This window comes from Coregonus clupeaformis, chromosome 17 (assembly GCF_020615455.1).
Source record: "Coregonus clupeaformis isolate EN_2021a chromosome 17, ASM2061545v1, whole genome shotgun sequence".
In the NCBI taxonomy this organism is placed as follows: Eukaryota; Metazoa; Chordata; class Actinopteri; order Salmoniformes; family Salmonidae; genus Coregonus; species Coregonus clupeaformis.
In genome coordinates, this window is record NC_059208.1 from 24,511,579 (window position 1) to 24,531,339 (window position 19,761).

The following is a 19,761-nucleotide window of genomic DNA, read 5'->3' on the forward strand; positions in this document are numbered from 1 at the left end:
GAATTCCACATTTACAGAGTCAGTGTCAAGGGAACTGCTTGTGACACAGTGACCCATTTCAAAAAGTCTGTGACCTACTGCATAACTTGGAACTGAGATAACTTAGTGAGATCATTTTTGGGATAATCCGAAAGTGAGAGTAGATTTGATGCAAGCAAGTGAGTAGATTGCATACAAGTGGATTGGATAATGGTAATCTATGTATAAAACAAATATTAGAAAATCAAATTTTTACAAGACTTAAAAAATAGGACACAAAGGAATGAAATCAAAATGAAAGGCTAAACTGTCCAATGAAACACAAGATCGAGATAGAGCATCGTTTGCTACGGGGGATGAGGACCAATAGACCTTCCGATGTTGTCCTCTACTTACAGTGAGGGAAAAAAGTATTTGATCCCCTACTGATTTTGTACGTTTGCCCACTGACAAAGAAATGATAAGTCTATAATTTTAATGGTAGGTTTATTTGAACAGTGAGAGACAGAATAACAACACAAAAATCCAGAAAAACAATGTCAAAAATGTTATAAATTGATTAGCATTTTAATGAGGGAAATAAGTATTTGACCCCATCGCAATCAGAAAGATTTCTGGCTCCCAGGTGTCTTTTATACAGGTAACGAGCTGAGATTAGGAGCACACTCTTAAAGGGAGTGCTCCTAATCTCAATGTGTTACCTGTATAAAAGACACCTGTCCACAGAAGCAATCAATCAATCAGATTCCAAACTCTCCACCATGGCCAAGACCAAAGAGCTCTCCAAGGATGTCAGGGACAAGATTGTAGACCTACACAAGGCTGGAATGGGCTACAAGACCATTGCCAAGCAGCTTGGTGAGAAGGTGACAACAGTTGGTGCGATTATTCGCAAATGGAAGAAACACAAAAGAACTGTCAATCTCCCTCGGCCTGGGGCTCCATGCAAGATCTCACCTCGTGGAGTTGCAATGATCATGAGAACGGTGAGGAATCAGCCCAGAACTACACGGGAGGATCTTGTCAATGATCTCAAGGCAGCTGGGACCATAGTCACCAAGAAAACAATTGGTAACACACTACGCCGTGAAGGACTGAAATCCTGCAGCGCCCGCAAGGTCCCCCTGCTCAAGAAAGCACATATACAGGCCCGTCTGAAGTTTGCCAATGAACATCTGAATGATTCAGAGGAGAACTGGGTGAAAGTGTTGTGGTCAGATGAGACCAAAATCGAGCTCTTTGGCATCAACTCAACTCGCCGTGTTTGGAGGATGAGGAATGCTGCCTATGACCCCAAGAACACCATCCCCACCCGTCAAACATGGAGGTGGAAACATTATGCTTTGGGGGTGTTTTTCTGCTAAGGGGACAGGACAACTTCACCGCATCAAAGGGACGATGGACGGCGCCATGTACCGTCAAATCTTGGGTGAGAACCTCCTTCCCTCAGCCAGGGCATTGAAAATGGGTCGTGGATGGGTATTCCAGCATGACAATGACCCAAAACACACGGCCAAGGCAACAAAGGAGTGGCTCAAGAAGAAGCACATTAAGGTCCTGGAGTGGCCTAGCCAGTCTCCAGACCTTAATCCCATAGAAAATCTGTGGAGGGAGCTGAAGGTTCGAGTTGCCAAACGTCAGCCTCGAAACCTTAATGACTTGGAGAAGATCTGCAAAGAGGAGTGGGACAAAATCCCTCCTGAGATGTGTGCAAACCTGGTGGCCAACTACAAGAAACGTCTGACCTCTGTGATTGCCAACAAGGGTTTTGCCACCAAGTACTAAGACATGTTTTGCAGAGGGGTCAAATACTCATTTCTCTCATTAAAATGCAAATCAATTTATAACATTTTTGACATGCGTTTTTCTGGATTTTTTTGTTGTTATTCTGTCTCTCACTGTTCAAATAAACCTACCATTAAAATTATAGACTGATCATGTCTTTGTCAGTGGGCAAACGTACAAAATCAGCAGGGGATCAAATACTTTTTTCCCTCACTGTAAGTGCTTAATTCCAGGGACACATACAGTACAAGTCATAGATTACTCTTGTGTTATAAAAAAACAAAATTGAATTTGTATCCATCTTGGTATGCATCCAACGTGTTTATGTGCTGTATCTATACTTCAAACGTGAATTTTCGTTGAGGAGAGGATGAAAGTGTGCATTTCTCCCATAGTTTTGATAAATGAAGACACTTGACAACAATCCCAGCTGGGTCCTGATGTAATGACCATCTCTGATGAAGACATTTGGCGCTGGTTCTATGATTAGGTACACATATGATGTTTCAATAGGCTCTTTGGATTGGATATGGAAAGTTACGCAGACGCAATCAGTCTACTTCCCCATCCACTTCCTTGTATTGCACCATGAAAGCACGGAAACGGTTAAATTTGGAGCAATCAAAATGCAATTACGGCATTCATCTTGGTAGATAATTGCAGCGTGCTGTAAATGTTTTATGCAAATATCTGTTGTAATTAGAACTTCAACCTAAACCCTATCCACAGAAATTCTGCCTGCAGCCACACAGACCAACCTAGAATCTTTGCTCTGTGTGGAGCTGTCCAATGTACCGAAACAGCTCCCATCCTTGGTGGATTTTAGCCCATGTTAGGCCCTCTGTCCATGGTGTTGAAACAGCCTATGTACCCTGGACACATTTACAGTGACTTGCGAAAGTATTCACCCCCTTGGCTTTTTTCCTATTTTGTTGACTTACAACCTGGAATTAAAAATGCTTTTTGGGGGGTTTGTATCATTTGATTTACACAACATGCCTACCACTTTGAAGATGCAAAATATTTTGTATTGTGAAACAAACAAGAAATAAGACAAAAAAACTGAAAACTTGAGCGTGCATAACTATTCACCCCCCCAAAGTCAATACATTGTAGAGCCACCTTTTGCAGCAATTACAGCTGCAAGTCTCTTGGGGTATGTATCTATAAGCTTGGCACATCTAGCCACTGGGATTTTTGCCCATTCTTCAAGGCAAAACTGCTCCAGCTGCTTCAAGTTGGATGGGTTCCGCTGGTGTACAGCAATCTTTAAGTCATACCACAGATTCTCAATTGGATTGAGGTCTGGGCTTTGACTAGGCCATTCCAAGACATTTAAATGTTTCCCCTTAAACCACTCAAGTGTTGCTTTAGCAGTATGCTTAGGGTCATTGTCCTACTGGAAGGTGAACCTCTGTCCTAGTCTCAAATCTGGAAGACTGAAACAGGTTTCCCTCAAGAATTTCCCTGTATTTAGCGCCATCCATCATTCCTTCAATTCTGACCAGTTTCCCAGTCCCTGCCGATGAAAAACATCCCCACAGCATGATGCTGCCACCACCATGCTTCACTGTGGGGATGGTGTCCTCGGGGTGATGAGAGGTGTTGGGTTTGCGCCAAACATAGTGTTTTCCACGATGGCCAAAAAGCTCAATTTTAGTCTCATCTGACCAGAGTACCTTCTTCCATATGTTTGGAGAGTCTCCCACATGCCTTTTGCGGAACACCATACGTGTTTGCTTATTTTTTTCTTTAAGCAATAGCTTTTTTCTGGCCACTCTTCCGTAAAGCCCAGCTCTGTGGAGTGTACGGCTTGAAGTGGTCCTATGGACAGATACTCCAATCTCCGCTGTGGAGCTTTGCAGCTCCTTCAGGGTTATATTTGGTCTCTTTGTTGCCTCTCTGATTAATGCCCTCCTTGCCTGGTCCGTGAGTTTTGGTGGGCGGCCCTCTCTTGGCAGGTTTGTTGTGGTGCCATATTCTTTCCATTTTTTAATAATGGATTTAATGGTGCTCCGTGGGATGTTCAAAGTTTTGGCAACCCTGATCTGTACTTCTCCACAACTTTGTCCCTGACCTGTTTGGAGAGCTCCTTGGTCTTCATGGTGCCGCTTGCTTGGTGGTGCCCCTTGCTTAGTGGTGTTGCAGACTCTGGGGCCTTTCAGAACAGGTGTATATATACTGAGATCATGTGACACTTAGATTGCACACAGGTGGACTTTATTTAGCTAATTATGTGACTTCTGAAGGTAATTGGTTGCACCAGATCTTATTTAGGGGCTTCATAGCAAAGGGGGTGAATACATATTCATGTTATTTTGAAATTTTGAAAGAAGTTATTTTTTTCATTTCACTTCACCAATTTGGACTATTTTATGTATGTCCATTACATGAAATCCAAAATAAAAATCCATTTAAATTACAGGTTGTAATGCAACAAAATAGGAAAAACGCCAAGGGGGATGAATACTTTTGCAAGGCACTGTAGGTACATATGAGGTACAGTAGTTACAATAGGGAGACAAAGGCCTCCCGAGTGGCGAAGCAATCTAAGGCACTGCATCGCAGTGCTGAGGCGCCACTGTCACAGCCGGCCGTGACTGGGAGCCCTACAGTGGGGGAAAAAAGTATTTAGTCAGCCACCAATTGTGCAAGTTCTCCCACTTAAAAAGATGAGAGAGGCCTGTAATTTTCATCATAGGTACACGTCAACTATGACAGACAAATTGAGAAAAAAAAATCCAGGAAATCACATTGTAGGATTTTTAATGAATTTATTAGCAAATTATGGTAGAAAAATAAGTATTTGGTCACCTACAAACAAGCAAGATTTCTGGCTCTCACAGACCTGTAACTTCTTCTTTAAGAGGCTCCTCTGTCCTCCACTCGTTACCTGTATTAATGGCACCTGTTTGAACTTGTTATCAGTGTAAAAGACACCTGTCCACAACCTCAAACAGTCACACTCCAAACTCCACAATGGCCAAGACCAAAGAGCTGTCAAAGGACACCAGAAACAAAATTGTAGACCTGCACCAGGCTGGGAAGACTGAATCTGCAATAGGTAAGCAGCTTGGTTTGAAGAAATCAACTGTGGGAGCAATTATTAGGAAATGGAAGACATACAAGACCACTGATAATCTCCCTCGATCTGGGGCTCCACGCAAGATCTCACCCCGTGGGGTCAAAATGATCACAAGAACGGTGAGCAAAAATCCCAGAACCACACGGGGGGACCTAGTGAATGACCTGCAGAGAGCTGGGACCAAAGTAACAAAGCCTACCATCAGTAACACACTACGCCGCCAGGGACAGACGCCGCCAAATCCTGCAGTGCCAGACGTGTCCCCCTGCTTAAGCCATGTCCAGGCCCATCTGAAGTTTGCTAGAGTGCATTTGGATGATCCAGAAGAGGATTGGGAGAATGTCATATGGTCAGATGAAACCAAAATATAACTTTTTGGTAAAAACTCAACTCGTCGTGTTTAGAGGACAAAGAATGCTGAGTTGCATCCAAAGAACACCATACCTACTGTGAAGCATGGGGGTGGAAACATCATGCTTTGGGGCTGTTTTTCTGCAAAGGGACCAGGACGACTGATCCGTGTAAAGGAAAGAATGAATGGGGCCATGTATCGTGAGATTTTGAGTGAAAACCTCCTTCCATCAGCAAGGGCATTGAAGATGAAACGTGGCTGGGTCTTTCAGCATGACAATGATCCCAAACACACCGCCCGGGCAACAAAGGAGTGGCTTCGTAAGAAGCATTTCAAGGTCCTGGAGTGGCCTAGCCAGTCTCCAGATCTCAACCCCATAGAAAATCTTTGGAGGGAGTTGAAAGTCCGTGTTGCCCAGCGACAGCCCTAAAACATCACTGCTCTAGAGGAGATATGCATGGAGGAATGGGCCAAAATACCAGCAACAGTGTGTGAAAACCTTGTGAAGACTTACAGAAAACGTTTGACCTGTGTCATTGCCAACAAAGGGTATATAACAAAGTATTGAGAAACTTTTGTTATTGACCAAATACTTATTTTCCACCATAATTTGCAAATAAATTCATTAAAAATCCTACAATGTGATTTTCTGGATTTTTTTCTCTCTCATTTTGTCTGTCATAGTTGACGTGTACCTATGATGAAATTACAGGCCTCTCTCATCTTTTTAAGTGGGAGAACTTGCACAATTGGTGGCTGACTAAATACTTTTTTTCCCCACTGTATATGGCGGCGCACAATTGGCCCAGTGTTGGCCCGGGTTAAGGGAGGGTGTGACCAGGGGGCTTTCCTTGGCTCATTGCGCTCTAGTGACTTCTTGTAATATAATGAGAGAAACAATCCTTTTAAATCTTTATTGGCACTGAAGTGCACGCTCCTGATCCTATTGGGTCTCTTGAAATAACGTTCATTCAAAGAGGTGCATTCTGAGCTAAGAAGGAAAAGATTTGTCTCTCTCTCTCTTATTAACCTCCTCAAAATTGGATGTGATTATCTGCATTAATGAAGTTGGCCTTCAATGTTATGTGTTACATTTTGAAATTGACTTTCACCACGACTGCTCAGTCATTGAGAGAAATCCACGTTATCTGAATGAATTAACCTCAGGCTAAAATCACAACCATAATGTAGCTAGCTAACTGCTTATCTGATCGATAGCCTTTGGCTGAACGGTAATTCAATGTAAAAACACAACGTGTTGTTCGTATTTTCCTCCATTAAAAACTTGTGCTCTCCGTCTTCTGGGCCAACATTGTCATTTTGATATTTTATTAAAGGAGTTGTTCCGCATCCCATCTTAAAGGTACAGTACTAGCGTGTATAACTGAACTAGTTTCTCCTCAAATAACTTTAAGGAAATTAATCATAATAAACAGTATAAATTATGGATTTTGACCAGGCTTCCCCAGCCTTTTAACTCATTAAAACAACATGCAATGTCTTTGAGATTCCACTAGGGACAAAACAACTGTCAGGGTAAGAGTGGAACACAGAAGTGGTTCATGTTTGTAGCATACACCAGCAGCCACCGCTAACCTACCAACCAATCAACAACCTCAGTACAGTTACCTTGCATATGCGTAATTTTTTATTCTGTAGCATCATAGATTAGATTAGATTAGTGAGTCTGTTACTCAGATGTATCTTTGTTTTGAGCAATTCAGCCTCCGTTGACCCCAAATATCTACTGCAACATTACGCAATACGATCCCATTAGCCAACCCCAATTATTCTATTCTCTGTTTGCTACCACATGGGAATACCAAAGGACACTTCAGTATGTTTTAATTGCAGCAGAAAGCATACATAGTACTGCAGTATCAACAACAGTATTGTTAGTTTTAGTGAGACTATTAGTACTATATAAAGTTAACAGTATAGGATGACAGGTAGCCTGTGAGTATGTCACTGAGGGAACTGCAAATCCACCCCCAAAGCTGCTGCTTGTCTTTGGAGAGATTTGCTGAGTCATCTTGCTGTCTTAATGTTGGAACTCTGAATGAATACAAATAGAGCGCTACTGTAGCTTTGTTTAGCGGCTTGTGGACATGAGCAGTGGAACATTCACTGGGGAAAGGGGCAGAGAGAGAAAGAGGTGGTTCATGGAGTTGTGTGCTCTCTAAGCTAGAATCAATACTGTTTTCTGGCAACATTTTACATCACTGTTCTCACACTTCTTTGGAATGACGTAGAGCTACTTCATGTGGAACAACTAATCAAATTATGTTTCACTTAATGGGAATATTGTAGAATTAGGTTGCTTTTAAACATTCTTATTTGTTTCATCCTTCCAACTAAAAGTCCCAATATGACATGTATCACTTTACATTAGTTTTTTGGGAGATATTTATATTTTAACCGAATTTGACCAAAGAGGAGCACTACACTGCCACATAAGACGGTGAAGACCCACATCATACCGAGTCCTCCTATTGTTTTTGAACAACTATTTTGGCACTCTGAATAAAGCCAATTTATCATCTGACCATATCCTGAGATTTTTTTTACTCTGTTTCAGCACATTTAAAATAAAATAAAAACATATACAGCTCACAGGCTTTACGCATAGCCCCTTTTACACCCCTAGCTTAACCCTACAAGCTAACCACTAGCAGCCTTAAAATACATCACTTATTAGTAGTTCAGCACATCAGCATTTCTCGTACTGTTACACAAAATCTCTCAGTTGTTGGCCGATAGTAGCTATAGCTAATGACATGCTAACCTAAGTGCTACTACTAGCAGCAGTATAATGGCTAAAACAAACATTGGCTACCATGATATCCTGCAAGTTATATCACAGAAAAACGATCAGGCTAACCAGGCTACTGCCGCCACCAACAGGCCGTTCCCTTCTTGACGTCAAAGCCGCAATGTATTGTTGGTATAGGAGTTTTTGATAAATGTAATTCAAATTGTGAAAATAGAAGTGTATAATTTGTTAAAAGAAACTTTTGCAAAAAATACCTTGCATTAAGAACTTTTGCATAAGATGGAATATCATCAATCTACATTGTTAGATTTGCGGAAATATATTGTGCAACCTCCACTTTAATATGTGTAACAACCACCAGTGTAGAGAGTGCTACTACACAGTAAAGATGTATTCGTTGGGGCTGTATACTATTGAAAAATTAGGCAAGAATTAGCTACAATACATTTTTCAAGATGGGTCTTTTAGAATCCTCTTGTAATTGAAATGTTGACAATAAAAAAGTCCCCCTTCAATAACCGATTACTGATCAATTTATCAATTACTAGGTACCAGTAATGACATGTTAAGAAATGGAGTGAAGCACCATTGTAAATACCATGCATTAACTGGAAAATAGCTTTTTATGCAGAGCAGCTATGTAAATGTCGACATTATGTAACATCAAGTGCTCACATATGAGTGATGCGCCCTGTGGGCTTGTGTGATATATCCTAAGGATGAAATAGAACAATAACAATAATAACAGCAGTAGCAGCACAGCTCCTGGTTTGACTGCCAGTTGTCCATGAGCCTCTTGTGTAGGCTGGTTTCCCTTCCTCAGCCCTGAGTGTGTAAGTCAGCTCTCATACACTGGTTGGCTGTAGTCTTAAAATACTTCCCATCTCTCTGCACTGAGATAGGGTCAGGGATTTACTGCAACTTTCTTCAACTTCAATTAAACACAGTCTCAAATAGCCACCTGTCCCTTTAAATAGCTGGGCATCGGCACACATTTCAGCAAATAAATGCCTGTTTCAAATAAACGCTGGGTCTAAATGAATTGTTTTACCATAGACACAGCTCTGATATTCCCACAGTCACGTGCGTTACATTTTAAAATGTTTTATTATATCATCTTTGCTAGCCATGGCACCACCTAAAAGAAAACACAACATCAGATTCAAGCTATCAGTGATCAAATTCACAGAGCAAAATTTGGGCGAGGCAACAGCCAGGCATTTTGGAATTGATCCAAAAAGAGTGAGAAAATGGCTGTCAAAAAGTCGAACTTCAACGTTTGTCTGAGGTGGATCAGAAGAGGGCGAGACTGCAAGGTGGTAGGAAAAAGGTTAGCGAGGAGCTGGAGGTGAATAGACACCTGGCTCAAATGGAAGTCTGTCTCTTATAAGCGCCTGTTGCGTTCAGTGATTGAAGCAAATAAACACCTGGGCTATTACGTTTTACGGTAAGTTTCTTTGATAGTTTCCTTCACCAAAGCCTGCTCTCACCGAGACCCAGTGGAAAAGAAGACAGCAACTTGGTAGTAGTCAGCTTCTTTTTGCTGAGCATGTGGATTGGGAGTCTTTGGGCAGTGCAGTGTGGCTTTCGGTTTTGCTTAGGAACCACTGATGTAGATGAGAGTAGCCATTGACACACAAACAATCATGCACACACACACACACACACACACACACACACCAGTGGCGTAGGCAGAAATCTGTTGATGGCAGGGCCAGCAAAGATGTAGATGGGTCAAAATGTAGGCACTCAAATCATCATTCAATTATCCTAAAAGCATAGCCCTAACCTTACTGTAATCGATCGCATGTGATTTCGCATTACAGACCAAATAGTCTTGTAGGCCTACGTAAATCCATGACTCTTGCATTTAACATGTGACTCACATAGACTTACACATAGTAAAGCATAGGTCTATAGCTTTATTAATAGACTATGAGACTAGAACATAATGCCCTGATATGACAGTAATAATAATCACAATAGGCTTGGCAACCTCTCAGATCACTGTCTCAGCGACCAGGAGATAGTAGGCTAGGCTAGGTGACCACAAATGTACCCCATTTAACACCAGGAGAGCCGAGAGTGTCATATTGACACAAAACAAATGTACTTTTTTAAAGTCATGGCTAGGGTTAGGGTTAGGTTTAAAATCAGATTGTATGACTTTGTGGCTGTGGCAGCTAGTGACCACTCTGCATAGCTGCCTCCAGAACAAGATTCATGACGAAGAAGCGCTAACCTGACATTTTTTCTCCCCTGCCTGTCAGGCCTGCGCAGCAGATGATGGCCCATAGAAACTACACCTAAACTATATCTAAACTAATTTCACACATATAATAATAATAGAGTTAGCCTAATTCACCCTTCAATATGGTTTGATTTGGTCTACACTGTTTATGTTCTGGTTCAATTTGACCCATACAGTAAGTACATCAAGATCATAAATATATAATTTTAACCTCCCAAAATGTATTTTCCATTAGCTGAGAAAGCAGCTTGTTTCTACACAAAACCTCCAGGGGACCATGACACAACGTACTAAGAATGTTCAGGGGAACCTTCAGGGGTCAAACCGGGAGCTATAAAAACGTTGTGTCATGGTCCCCTGGTTCCCTTGGGAACATCACCCGACTTGGGAACATCACGCGACGTCCTAAGGACTAGTAAAATGAAAGTCATGAGAACATCCAAGAAAGGTCCTGACATGGTCCTCAGTGACGTCCTGGGAACGTACTGGGAACTAGACAAAAGTACCCAAGAGAACGTTCCCTTGGGACCATCACGCAACGTTCTCAGAACGTAAATGGGATATCGTCGAGCCGAAATGTCCTAATGGGAATGTTGCCGAATCTCCTCAGGTCGCCCCCTGTTTGCTGGGATATAGACTAGAACAGTCGTCACCAACCCTTTCTTTGTTGAGATCCCTTTCTGAGTCAAAATGCAAGCTGAGTGCAATTCTCTGCTGGGCACGGGAGATCAAGTGTGCATACAATGCAGCCTTTTGTGTGATATCAATTAAATGATCTATAGCCTATAGGGCCTAACAGTGAATGGGCAAAGAAGCACAGGGCAAAGTTATATTTCCAATGAAATTTAACTTCCTAAAAATGATAGGCTATTTACATTGACTGGAAATAAATTGTTTCATGCATTTGGCTATTTTCATACAAAGTAAGAGAGGTCAGATTTTCTCCATTATATTTCAAAACTCGAGTCTCAAGCTTATAGGATAACAATGGTAATAGGTCAGTTGTTGTAGCCTACTACTTGTGAGGCACATCGGAGCATAAATTGAAATAACTTGTTTTTCTGTTTCACTGGACTAATGGTCAGTCTCAGCGGAGGAGCGAGTGCGAGTCGAAGTGGAGAAGTTTGTTTCATGACTTCTAAAAGTATAGAATAAAAACAGTGTTGCTGTGCTGAATAATACATTTAAAAAACACTCATAACAAAAGCACCCCTTTGCTGTATCCTTTTACAATCTCTCTCTAGGCATGCTTTTGAAATCTTACAGTAGCCTGTTCTACAATCAGTATCAATTTTGCTGTGGGCTCGTGGAAGCTGCTGTAGACATGGTGATCTAAGCTAGGGGTTCTCAAAAATAATAAACAATGTAATATTATTAATCTACAATTTATGTTCTTAACCCTTGCCAACAGAGCTTTAGTACAGCAGCATATTCTTATGGGAAACAAATGCCAACATTCAGTTATTACTGCACAGCAACCCCGCGACTCGGACTAGTATGTTCCGACAACCCCAACAGCTAATGCTATACCAATCCAAAGGACCATACAGTGAGGGAAAAAAGTATTTGATCCCCTGCTGATTTTGTACGTTTGCCCACTGACAAAGAAATGATCAGTCTATAATTTTAATGGAAGGTTTATTTGAACAGTGAGAGACAGAATAACAACAAAAAAATCCAGAAAAACGCATGTCAAAAATGTTATAAATTGATTTGCATTTTAATGAGGGAAATAAGTATTTGACCCCCTCTCAATCAAAAAGATTTCTGGCTCCCAGGTGTATTTTATACAGGTAACAAGCTGAGATTAGGAGCACACTCTTAAAGGGAGTGCTCCTAATATCAGCTTGTTACCTGTATAAAAGACACCTGTCCACAGAAGCAATCAACCACGATGGCCAAGACCAAAGAGCTCTCTAAGGATGTCAGGGACAAGATTGTAGACCTACACAAGGCTGGAATGGGCTACAAGACCATCGCCAAGCAGCTTGGTGAGAAGGTGACAACAGTTGGTGCGATTATTCGCAAATGGAAGAAACACAAAATAACTGTCAATCTCCCTCGGCCTGGGGCTCCATGCAAGATCTCACCTCGTGGAGTTGCAATGATCATGAGAACGGTGAGGAATCAGCCCAGAACTACACGGGAGGATCTTGTCAATGATCTCAAGGCAACTCCACGTAGTGCCCGCAAGGTCCCCCTGCTCAAGAAAGCACATATACAGGGCCGTCTGAAGTTTGCCAATGAACATCTGAATGATTCAGAGGAGAACTGGGTGAAAGTGTTGTGGTCAGATGAAACCAAAATCGAGCTCTTTGGCATCAACTCAACTCGCCGTGTTTGGAGGAGGAGGAATGCTGTCTATGACTCCAAGAACACCATCCCCACCGTCAAACATGGAGGTGGAAACATAATGCTTTGGGGTGTTTTTCTGCTAAGGGGACAGGACAACTTCACCGCATCAAAGGGACGATGGACGGCGCCATGTACCGTCAAATCTTGGGTGAGAACCTCCTTCCCTCAGCCAGGGCATTGAAAATAGGTCGTGGATGGGTATTCCAGCATGACAATGACCCAAAACACACTGCCAAGGCAACAAAGGAGTGGCTCAAGAAGAAGCACATTAAGGTCCTGGAGTGGCCTAGCCAGTCTCCAGACCTTAATCCCATAGAACATCTGTGGAGGGAGCTGAAGGTTTGAGTTGCCAAACGTCAGGCTTGAAACCTTAATGACTTGGAGAAGATCTGCAAAGAGGAGTGGGACAAAATCCCTCCTGAGATGTGTGCAAACCTAGTGGCCAACTACAAGAAATGTCTGACCTCTGTGATTGCCAACAAGGGTTTTGCCACCAAGTACTAAGTAATGTTTTGCAGAGGGGTCAAATACTTATTTCCCTCATTAAAATGCAAATCAATTTATAACATTTTTGACATGCGTTTTTCTGGATTTTTTTGTTGTTATTCTGTCTCTCACTGTTCAAATAAACCTACCATTAAAATTATAGACTGATCATGTCTTTGTCAGTGGGCAAACGTACAAAATCAGCAGGGGATCAAATACTTTTTTCCCTCACTGTATCTCTAACACAAGATGTCAATAATTTCTCTCCCTTATGGCTTTCATAGACCATGACTCTCTCCTTTTGCATATACATGTATGCCTTTGCTATATCTCCTCTTTGTGCATCTCAAATAGGTGCATGCCAGTTGCTGCAAAATCGTTTGCGATTCGTCAATAGCCAAGAATCAGCAGCTGTTAGTGCCATGCAAAATGAAATGGAGGGAGTTGAAATGGAAGGATTGGGTGTTGAAAAAAGCGACCAAGCAAAGGTAAAATGACCTTGGTCCTCACTTCATATACAAGAGCATGGATGCCAGTATTTTTACACAAAGGAGGCAAAAATAGCTATTGTCTGGATATTGTTGCTAAAAAAAAATAGCAAGGACAGTGCGGTGTGGTCTTCTTGAAATCATTACTCTATGGAGCTAGGAAATATATTTTTGAAATTCTAACACTGTAATGGATATTGCATGTCATTATGATGGCCAACTTTCCTTCATGTAGTACAAATTGTATTAGCGCTTGATAAAGCTCCCTCCTCTCCCCCCAACGCTCTGTCTCTCGCTCCATCTCTCTGTCTATGTCTCTCTGTCTCTCTCTCTATCTCTCCATATCTCTGTTCATCTCTCTCTCCCCCTCTCTCTCTGTCTGTCTGTCTCTCTCTCTCTCTCTCTCTCTCTCTCTCTCTCTCTGTCTATGTTTCTCTGTCTCTCTCTCTATCTCTCCATATCTCTGTTCATCTCTCTCTCCCCCCTCTCTCTCTCTCTCTCTCTCTCTCTCTCTCTCTCTCTGTCTGTGTTTCTCTGTCTCTCTCTCTATCTCTCCATCTCTCCGTTTATCTCTCTCTCCCCCCTCTCTCTCTGTCTGTCTCTAACACATTTATCTCAATGCCCCTATAGTTGTGTATTGTATATCTATTATATCTCTCTCAGCTCTCCTGCTCTGTTCTCACACGTAGAGTGTCGTTACCAGGCTCTCCAGCTGCACTAGCCAGGCTCTTAATTGAATATTTGCTGTGTGCTGCAGCTCCGGAGGCACGTGGCTTTACAGAGACAGAATACCGGTGTTGTCAGGCCAACACTCCCACTCTGACTGCCTGTCACCTAAAGGCTCCACCGCACTCTGTGAAGCTAGAAAGGAGCTCATATACTTGGTCTCTCAGTAAGTTATAGAGTAAGAATGGATGGGAGATGGGGAGATACAGTATTCACACCATATGATGGGTGAATGGGATGTTGTAAATGTGTCAAGGATATGTATGTGTTATGGGTGTAGGGTATCTACAGAAGGTGTGCGAACATCCATGCAAATGTCTTCCCATGCAACTGAATGCGTGGGCTTGTGTTGTGTATACTGCACTGGAATTGTGTGTGTTTATGTGCCTGCTTGCGCGTGTGTGTGCATGTGTGCGCATTTGTGCGTGTGTGTATGTACTGTAGTGTAAACTGTGTCTGTACCTCTAATGCGTCCCCAGTTTCCCACGTGCCTGTGCCTGTGCCCACCATTGCCAACATCCCAATTTTCTACTCAGCCTTGGCACTCTGCCTAGCCAGGTGGCGCTGTGCACGCTTCAAGTGTGTCCTCATTTCATATCATCCCTCTTCCTCTATCTGATGGAGTGAGACGGGTAGAGAACTATGTGAACGGGTAGGACATTTGAAATGCATGGAGTAAGCAAGGGATGTGAAAAGAAAGAGTAAATGACAGTGGTGAGAGAGAGGGAAAGATTACAACAATAGTACATCATCCTTAGGTTCACATCACTAATGGTAACCATGGAAATAATTATAGAGCAGACACACAGACGTTAAAGAGAATGCAAGAGAGAGAGAGAGTAAGAGAGAGGCAGAGAGAGGGAGAGAGAGAGGGGGAGTGAAGGAGAGAAAATGTGTGTGTGTGTGTGTGGGAGGGGGTGTAGTAAATTGTTTTCTGCAATACTTAAATCAACCAATCCCAGTAATTCTTATAGCTCAGTGACTTACTATCTGTAATGCGATGGGTTAAAAAGTTGGTTCAAGCTTACAGTTGTCATGGAAACAGATCTAAGTCACCCTTTGGAAATACTGATTGCTTTAAATATACTATAAAGTGCCATCACTGGAGATGTCTTAAGTGACTGAAGTGACTGAAATCTTTTTAGCTGTTGGTGATAAAAGAGTACAGCAAATTGTGCCTACTTGAAGATAGGCACAGCACTTTATCACCGTTACAGATGTGTTTGGGTACTTATGATGTATTCAGTTATCATTGTCTTTCTTTTTATGAAACCATTACACCTACCCCAGATTTGTCTTGTGTTTCTGTATGCATGAGCGGGTTGCAGCTTTCAGTGTCATAGTCATATTGTTACGCTCATGCCTCCCATACACTTGCCCCTAGCTCTGAACCTCTCACTCTCCCAGATGTGTGTGTGTGTGTGTGTGTGAGTGAGAGGGGGCAGGAAGAGAGTGATGAAGGGGGTGGAGAGAGAGAGAGAGAGAGAGAGAGAGAGAGAGAGAGAGAGAGAGAGAGAGAGAGAGAGAGAGAGAGAGAGAGAGAGAGAGAGAGAGAGAGAGAGAGAGAATTCTGGGCACCCCATACTAGTACTTAAAATCACTCCACATCCCATTACTCGACTCCCCACCCCCTTTCAAAACATTGCTGTCCTCTCCCTTTAACAAAACTGAGAGAGAGAGAGAGAGAGAGAGAGAGAGAGAGAGAGAGAGAGCATGAGAGTGGGGGAGATGTGAAGGCAAAGCAAGGTATAAGTGCTGCTCCAACAATATACACCTGTGTGACATAATCTCGTTCGACATAGGTTGTATAGGACCTCCATCGAAGGAGAAGCGTATTACTTGAGGATGGACTATAATTTCTAGCAACTGGATAAGGGATGCGAATTTGGACATATTCACCCGGTCATTCCATGCTGCAGGACACTGTTCACTTTCGTTGCTGTGTTGCTGTTTCGCTGTTATTTTTGTATGACGTTTGCGTTTTGATGGTCACCAATGATTCGTCCTTCCTGTACTTGCAAGAGTAGCCTGACCAAGCGCTGCCACCGCATATGCTTGCTGCTAGTTCAATATTCTCTGCCGATTTGGGAACTACGAAAGCATCGGTCTATCAACGGAAAGAGGACTTTGATTATCTTTCCCCCTGCATAGGAGTGGGACTTATCGAAGCGCATCCAAACGCGCACTTGTCTACATCCAAATAATTGGCACACAGGACAGGCAGACCTCGCGCATCCCACCCACACACACACACACACACACACACACACACACACACACACACACACACACACACACACACACACACACACACACATACACATACACATACACAGCTGTAAATGTCATGGGTTGATCTGCTTATTGTAAAAAAAAAAACTACAAAACATAAAATGAACGAAAAAGTGTATTATTATTATTGTTTATTTTAATCATTACTTTATTTTTCCAAAATCGAAATTGAGGTCTTGTAGAAAATATATCATCCCCACCTGGACAACATCATTTTGGGGATCGAAGGCATACAACCCTTAAAAACCATTGCTCAATTACAACCAAAACATGAGAGAAATTCGCCTCAGTAGATCTTCTGTAGGTTACCAAGGAAACGGCCGCGGGATTAGGGGCGAGGGCACCGGTGCGAGGGGACAGGGAGAGGCCGGGGAAGAGGAGCTCTCTGCGCAACTGCCTGCCGCGGAACAGCCGCTGCCGGTGCTGGAGAGCTTGGCTGGGGGGAGGTGGTGGAAGAATGAACCATACATCCGTGAGGAATTATAACAGTCGCTGACTTTGGAGACATAGCCTATTTCTAATTCTTCATATTTTTGCATATGGATATACTACTGTAAGAGACGTCTACAAATTCAATCAAGTATAGCCTAGGATAGCTTATATTTTGGTGTTTATTTATGTATGGGGGAAGAGTAGCCTACAAAATCATCCTTCTCTGTAAGCTTCCATGTGACACTTTAAGGTCGTGATAAATACATTTATCAGCACTTCTCTAAATTATATAGCTTGAAGTTAAGACACCTTATGAGAAGACTACTGCCTCCCTTCCTTGACCCATACACAAATGCCATGAGTAAGGCTATTCATTTTCCCTCTCCTAAATTGCACTTATAAAACCTCTCATATTTCTTTCACTGAGTTAGAATATATTTGTTTCATGAATGAAACGTTAAGTTGATCTAGAGATTCCTATTTCAAGATGCCTGGATAGTAAAGTCTGGTAAATCAAATAATTGATATGTGTATTTATGTGTTGAATATTTAAAGTGTGGACAAAGTTGTTGATAGTTATTTGGCTGTATTCGTTATTTGGCTGTATATTCGTTTTTGATTAGAATATATTCTACCCTCTTTGCTTGCAGGTGTTATTTCAATCGGATTCTTTGCTTGAGAATTGACCTCAAGCACTGCCTGAGCAATATATCTGTATGGCCAACTCATAGTCTTAAACCTGCAGATGCTGAACTCAATGGGTGAGGCACTCACTTGCTTGACAGCAACCCAGACGAATGCACTTAGGCTATCAGGCAAATGCCATGACACACATTCACAATCGCGTCCAGTGTCAGCAGACATTGATGCCAATGTATTTAATTATTTATAGACACTAATGTCAAGCCATGGTGGAGGAGCATTGATTTACAGCAAGTTTGGGCCCAAAGGAATGTGACAGTGACAACAATATCAAACAGACACTAAAACAGTGGAAAACTATGGTAACTCAAGACGAAGTTGGATTTCTAAAGTTATTTGCTTCGAATTGCCTCCACTTTTTTATCGTGGGCTGAATACACTTGGACATCTGAAGATACTTTAGAGGTCTGGGATCAAAGCACAACACCTCTCGTCTTTCTTAGGTAGGAACCAACGCCGGCATCTTTCTTAGGTAGGAACCAACGCCGTCATCTTTCTTAGGTAGGAAACAAAGTCGTCATCCGATGTTTCATGTCCCATCTTGGTCATGACCAAGTATGTTCCATTCACCAGATTCTATTCAGGTTCTGTACAGTAAGAACAGGCTATTGGATTAAACAGGCATCTCGTTTTATTGTGTCATGCACACATGAAAGCATGTTGTCATGGTCCACTGTTCATGTATTACAGTCCGCTTTGATACTTTCTCAAATAGTAAGAAGACTGTAACATCTTGCACCAATATAAGATGAAACATTTGATTTGTGCAAGTTTAAGGTGATAGTTCACCCTAAAATCAAATCAAACCACTTTTGAGGTCTGAAAGCATCTAGCAAACTTTGATTTTAGGTTGAACTATGACTTTAAATCTTACAAGGCTACCTCCCTCTTTATTATTGCCCCTGATTGGCTAGAGCTAGATCAAGAGTAGAACATGCTCAGTCTGGATATCTAGTTGAAAAATAGGAATATTTTATTGTCATGACAACGTATCCTTTCTGACATGCATTAAATTACACTAAGTAAGCTGCCACTGGCGCTAAGTGGCAAGCCTAAAGGCTAGACATTGTTCATTTATCTGTTAAATCATTCATACTTCTCATCAATTAAAACTCAGAAATTACTCCTAAGTGTGCATACCATAGAAATAAAAAATTTGAATGGGTAAGGTCAAGTCAATTTCACAGTATAGCTTACTCATGGGTACACTCAATATGGCCACCAGTATTACCCATCACGGAACGTTGACTTGAATGAGGATATCGGTTCTATAGATTCTATGTCTATGGCTCAGACATCCTCTAAGGCATGGTCATACATGTAGAGTTTTTTAAACAATTGTTGAAATATGTCAAGAAAGATCAACATAGAACTGCAATGGAGTACCCTGTATGTTGCACACAGGAGAGACTATCCTACAATTGGAGTTACAGTTCTTCGATCAAAAGCTAACAGGTCTGCAGACCAGCATTCTATCAAAAGAATGGAAAACATACAAAAAAGGCCCAGAGCATTTCAGCACTATATAGACACCCACTCCCTCTCCAGCCTCCATTGCTCTGGCTCTTGTACTCTCTCTCTCTCTCTCTTTCTCTCTCTCACTCTCTCTCTCTGTCACTCTCTCTCCCTTTCTTTTTCCTTCTACCTTTCTACCTCTTGCTTTCTTGCTTTTACATTTACATTTATCCAGAGCGACTTACAAATTGGTGCATTCAACTTAGGATAGCCAGTGGGACAACCACCACTGGGGAGGGGGGGTGTAGAAGGATTACTGTTAGACTATTCCAGGTATTCCTTAAAGAGGTAGGGTTTCAAGTGTCTCCGGAAGGTGGTCAGTGATTCCGTTGTCCTGGCGTCGTGGGGGAGCTTGTTCCACCATTGGGGTGCCAGAGCAGTGAATAGCTTTGACTGGGCTGAGCGGGAACTGTGCTTCCGTAGAGGTAGGGGGGCTAGCAGGCCAGAGGTGGATGAACGTAGTGCCCTCGTTTGGGTGTAGGGTCTGACCAGAGCCTGAAGGTAAGGAGGTGCCGTTCCCCTCACAACTCCGTAGGCAAG

The 19,761-nt window shown here is 42.2% G+C and overlaps 1 protein-coding gene across 10 annotated transcripts in view; it reads left to right on the forward strand.

Annotated features, from left to right (window-relative positions):
• syngap1b (synaptic Ras GTPase activating protein 1b) overlaps positions 1-19,761 on the forward strand; it is a 131,731-nt gene that overhangs the window by 37,719 nt on the left and 74,251 nt on the right. The window contains exon 1 of one of the 10 annotated variants that reach the window (XM_045226192.1): positions 16,010-18,178. The exons of 8 other annotated variants lie outside the window; for them this stretch is intronic. The gene's annotated coding sequence lies outside the window, so the exon portion shown is untranslated. Of the gene's footprint in view, positions 1-16,009; positions 18,179-19,761 lie in introns of those variants that run through there. One more of the 10 variants, XM_045226191.1, reaches the window with a different exon arrangement.